The sequence below is a fragment of the Condylura cristata genome, unplaced genomic scaffold, assembly GCF_000260355.1.
Source record: "Condylura cristata isolate star-nosed mole 26May11 unplaced genomic scaffold, ConCri1.0 scaffold00024, whole genome shotgun sequence".
NCBI lineage: Eukaryota > Metazoa > Chordata > Mammalia > Eulipotyphla > Talpidae > Condylura > Condylura cristata.
In genome coordinates this window covers 27,318,961-27,324,960 of record NW_004567125.1, presented here as the reverse complement: position 1 = coordinate 27,324,960, position 6,000 = coordinate 27,318,961, and the positions used below count along the sequence as shown (strand labels likewise).

Here is a 6,000-nt window from a genome sequence, read left to right as displayed (position 1 = left end):
GCACGGGACTATGGTGATGGCACACGGGTGACTCGGTGATGGGAAACCCATGGGGATTACAATTGAGATGAAAAAAAAATGTACAAAATGATGTATAAATAAACCATTATAACAAAAATTTTATAGGTATATTTATGTGTAATCAACAGCTAATAAAATATTATTCTCAGGAAAAAAATGTTCTGTAGTTTTCAGTGTATAAAACTTACACTTCCTTAGTTACATATATTTCTAAGTATTTTATTATCTTTTTATGCTAATGTAAGTAGAGTTGTTTTATCTCCTTTCAGACTGTTTTCTGGTAACGTATAGAAATGTAACTGGTTTTAAATTTAAAACACCATAAGCATATTTTATTTACAATATGTATCAAAATTTATTTGCATTTAAAGTGAGTCATGTACGACTTGAAAAATGCTGAAATGTGGAAAGAAAAAAGAATATAAAGGGCTTAAGTCATTAAGATTTTACATTTGGAGATGACATCACCAACATGGCAGAGAAGGGATGCTAGGACTAAAAGTTCTCCCATATAAAAACTGATAGAGGAAGTAGCAATGAGTTCCTGGTGGGACCCAAACTTGTTGAACACATTTTGTGACACTGGTGACTCGCAAGAAGCAGAGGAAAGTTGGAACAACAGGTGAAGAAAGGAGAGAAAATCATCAATTTTCTACCCTCTCCCACCCACAAAACTGGCCCACTTCATCTAACCATGACACCTGGAAAATCCTGAGACATCTAAGAAGTCCAGGCAATAACAGAGGGACCCAGGAACGCAACAGAGAATTACACCCTACCCCATCTACAAGCATCTCCTAATGGACTTGGCCTCAGCATGAATCTAGAGGTGCAGTGCTCCACACAAGACTCTTGACTACCACAGGCTGAGACACGGGATGCCATCCTACATAGTGGGGGGTGGAAAAAACAGTCACAGCCTTAAAAAACATCTACCACAATCACAGTTACAAAGTAAATGTCAGGACATGCACCCTGGTGGAAACTGCAGGAACTCCCCAACTCCCAAATCTGGTAGCCCTCAATGCATGGGAAGAGTAGGGATTACCACCTGTCTAGATAGAGCAAGAGTATGCTGAAGCAAGCGGAGGGGGGTCAATACAAGATCCCCTACCTAGAACTGTACTCACCAGCCTCAGCATCTCACATACCATAAACACACATCCAAACCTCAGCAAGAGAAATCAGAAATCATGCCCACCAGAACCAGTGGTAATGGGGCACTATGAATATAGCAAGCCAAAGGAAAGCAGTAGGAACAAAGGAAAATACAAGTGATCAGAATGGTCCTTCTAGGAACAATAGACCACAGAATGAAAGTCAACTTCCAGAACCCAATAATATCAACATAGAAGAATCTCTCTACCTGGCAGAAAGAGAATTCAGAATTGCTATAATGAAAACAGTTGAAAAGTTAAGAGAAAATACAGAAAGGGAAAAAATATAAACAATGAACTGAGAAATGAGAATGAATCCGTAAAGAAGAAATTGAAGGAATGGGGGATATCCAAAAACCAGTGGAGGGGCTCAAGAATTCTAGGAAAAGCCATGAAAATAAAATAGAAGATGGAAGAATGTATCAGTACTCTTGAAGATGCAGGCATAAAAACCAAAAAAGAAAAAGAAAGAAAAGTACAAAGGAAAAAAAAATAAACACTTTTCTTAAGAACTCTCTGACACCATAGGGAAAGGAAATATAGGAATTCCAAAGGTAGGAGGGAGATCAAGGAAAGCTAGTCAAGAACATAATTGAAGAGAACTTCCCAAATTGAAGATGAAAATGAAAATGCATACTCAGGAAATAAAAGAATACCAAATTATTATAATGAAAGGAAACCAAGAGCAAGTGCATACTAGTGAAGTTTCTAAGAGTCCAAGACAAGGAAAAAATAATGAAAATGATGAGGGCAAAGAAAAAGATAACCTATGAAGGAAATCAATCAGGCTGACACCAGACTTCTAACAAACACTACAAACAAGAGATTAGAGTGACATATTTTAAAAAGTCCAAGTCAACAAATGTCAACTAAGAATACTTTACTCCAAAAGCTCTCCTTCCTCTATGAAGAAAAAATAAGGACCTTCTCAGGCAAACAGAATGTCCAGAAATTTATTACTACTAACCCACCACTCCAAAAATTACTACAAGAAACCCTAAAACCAAAAATAACAAAGGAATGAAAATGAAGAACAAAATAAGGTAAAGAAAAGAATCACAAATGGCAAATAAAATGCCAAGTATGAATGCCAGTGTATCAGTATTAACTCTAAATGTAAATGTACTAAACTCAACAATAAAAAGGCACAGAGTAGCAGACTGGATTAAAAAATAGAACCCAACCTTCTGCTGTCTACAGAAAACACAGAAGATAAACATATATTGAAAAGTAAAAGGTTGGAAAAAATTCTACAAACAGATGGGATCAAAAGAGAAAGCAGAAACAACTATTCTTGTATTGGATAAAATAGACTTCAAATTAAAAAAGGCTTCAAACTAAAAAGAGATAGATGGTCAATACATTATGATTAAGGGACAAATAGATCAAGAAGACGTAACACTCATCAACATATACTCACCAAATGAAGGAGCACCAAAATATATTAGACAATTACTATCAGGCTTGAAAACAGATACTAGAGAAAATACACATGTAGTAGGAGACTTAAATACCCACTCTCATCAATGAACAGATCAATGAGACAAAAAATAAACAAGGATAATAGAGCTCTAAGGACCTAGATCCCATGGGCTTAACAGACATCTCAAAAACACTGTACCCCCAAAAAATCTGAATATGCATTTTCTCTAGTGCACACAGATCATTCTTTAGGACTAATCACATACTGGGATACAAGACAAACCTCAACAGATACATTAAGATCAATATCATAGCAATGATCTTTGATCATAGATGCATCAAACTAGATATAAACCACGAAAAGAAAGCAAGGTACCCTGCCACTACATGGAGATTGAAGCCTGTACGACTGACAACCATTAGATTAATGAGGGGATCAAAGAAATAATAATAAAAAAAAACCTTGAGATGAATGACAATGAGGACACAACTTTTCAGTGTATGAGACACAGCAGTAATAAGAGCATAGTATATAGCAATACAGACTCACATCAAGAAACAAGAAAGAACTCAAAGAAATATCTCAAAGAACTAGAAAAATAATAATTAAAAAAAACAGTATAAGAAAGGAAATAATAAAAATCAAAGCAGAAATAAATAAAATAGAAATTACAAAATCCAAAAGATCAAAACTAAAAGTTGGTTCTTTGAAAAAATAGACAAACTCCAGTCAAGCTTATAAAGAAAAACAGGACAAAACACAAATAGGATCATAAATGAAAGAGGAGAAATTACAAAAGACTGAACAGAAATCAGAAGGCTAATTAGAGATTACTATGAATAGTTATATACAAACAAGTTCAACAATGTAGAAGAGACAAATTCCTAGAATTATACAATCATCCAAAGCTAGATAGGGAAGAAATAAAACACCTAAACAGACCAATTATAAACAGTGAAACTGAAACAATAATCAAAATGCTCCCCAAAAACAAAAGCCCAGGACCAGATGGCTTCACAAGTGAATTCTACCGAATGTTCAGAAATTTAGTGCCTCTTACACAAACTCTTTCAAAATATGGAGAAAGAAGGAATGCTATCAAATACTTTTATGAAGCTGTTATTACACTAATACCAATACCACACAGGGACAGCACAAATAAAGAAAAACACAGGGCAGCCTCTCTAATGAACACTGATGCAAAAACCCTTAACAAAACCTTAGCCAACAGAATCTAATAATGCATCAAAAAGTAATATACTATGACCAAGTGGGGTTTATTCTAGGGGCATGAAGACGGTTCAATATCTAAAAAATCAATTAATGTAATCCAACACATCAACAAAAAGAAAATTCATAGGATCCTATCAATAGATGCTGAAAAAGCATTTGACAAAGTTCATCATACATTTATGGTAAAAGCTAAAAGCCTTTCCCTTAAGGTTTGGAACAAGGCATGGATGTTCACTCTCACCACTGCTTTTCAATATATAATAATGAAAGTCCTAGCCAGAGCAGTAAGACAACAGAAACACACAGAAGGAATCCAACAGGGAAAAAGGAGTAAAACTATCACTATTTGCAGACAATATGCTAATAATACACATAGAAAAAGCTGAAGGCACCACAGAAAAATAAAACTAAAGACCAGTTTTGTAAAGTAGCAGGATATAAAATCACAAAAATCGGTACCCTTCCAATATGTAAACAATCAATCTGAAAAAGAAATTAAGATAACCTTCCCTTTTATAACTGAAACAAAAAAGTCAAATACTTAGGTATAACCCTAACAAAAGAGGTGAAAGACCTATAGGAAGAAAATAATAAAAGATTATGAAAAGAAATAAGACACAAAGAAATGGAAAGACATCCCTTGCTCATATATTGAAAGAATTGACATTATCTCACATCTTATAGAAATTAATCTTTGACAAAGGGGCAAAGAAAATGCAATGATAGTTTGTTCATAAATGGTGCTGGGAAACCTAGACTGCTACATGCAAAAGAAAGAAAACTACTATGTCACACCATACCAAAAACCAACTCAAAATGGATAAAAGAATTGAAAATAAGACCTAAAACTATAAAATTTATAGAATATAGGCAAAACTCTAAACGACATACATTTCAGTAATATCTTTAAAGACACATCCTCCAAAGTAGAGAAATTGAAGGAAAAGATAAACAACTGGGATTACATTAAACTAAAAAGCTTCTGTACAGCTAAAGAAATACTAATTAAAACAGAGATGCCCTACTGATTGGGAGAACATTTTTACACACAATACTAGTGATAAGGGGCTGATCAGAAAGATCCACAAGTAGCTCACACCATTTAACAAAAACAAAGTAAAAAATCCAGTCAAAAAATGGGCAAAAGTAAAAAGACACTTTTCCTGGCCCTCCCTGGTGGTGCAGCCGGCTAAAGCACTGCACAAAGAAGCTTAAGCCACTTCCACCATGAGTTCGATCCCCGCCTGCCCGGGAGGAGATCCACATGGCGAGGCAGACCTCTCCTGACCCGCCCGCTGCTCCCCTCAGCAGTGTACTTCATCGATCTGTCTGTTCTGCTCCCCACTCTGTCTCTGGTGAATTCTTTCACCCTCTGCATCTCTGGCCTATACCCCAGTTCTGTAAGAATAAATATATCTTTAAAAAATAATAATAATAAAGTATCTTTAAAAAAAAAAAAAGACACTTCTCCTGTGAGGAAATGCAGATGGCTAACAGGTATATGAGAAATGTCAATGTCATTTATAATCAGGGAAATGTAAATCAAAACCACAATGAGATATCACCTTACACCAGTGAGAATGGCACACACATACACAAAAAGACAGGCAACAACAAAAGTTTGTGAGGATGTGGAGAAAAAGGAACTCCCCTACACTGCTGATGGGAATGCAAACTGTTCCAACCAGTATGCAAACCTGTATAGAGGTTCCTCAAACTACTAAAAATGGAGCTAACATGTGACCCAGAAATTCTACTCCTAAGATTCTACCTAAAGGACACAAAAACATTAATTTAAAAGGATTCTGCAACCCTAGTTTATTGTAGCACTATTTACAGTAAGTAAGATATGGAAACAATCCAAAACCCCCAAAATAGATGGCTGGATCAATCAAAATAGATAAGCTCATGCCATTCACAGCAACATGGATGGAGCTAGAAGGGAGTATACTCAGTGAAATAAGCCAGAAGAAAAAAGAGAAATATTGGATGGTTTCACTTACAGGAGGGATGCAGTGTATGCAAATAATGATTAGGAAGGAAAAATAAAAATAACCATAAAAAAAATAGCAAGGAAACTATAAATCAGAGACATTCTGTAAGGGAAGGGGATGTAGAGGGATCAAAGCAGGGGAGGGAGAGCACAGGGGGCTATGGTGCTGACTC

The 6,000-nt window shown here is 35.6% G+C and overlaps 1 protein-coding gene across 2 annotated transcripts in view; it reads right to left on the bottom strand.

The window, feature by feature from the left end:
• Positions 1–6,000, bottom strand: part of SWT1 (SWT1 RNA endoribonuclease homolog (S. cerevisiae)) — an 86,477-nt gene that overhangs the window by 27,390 nt on the left and 53,087 nt on the right. The window lies entirely within an intron of this gene.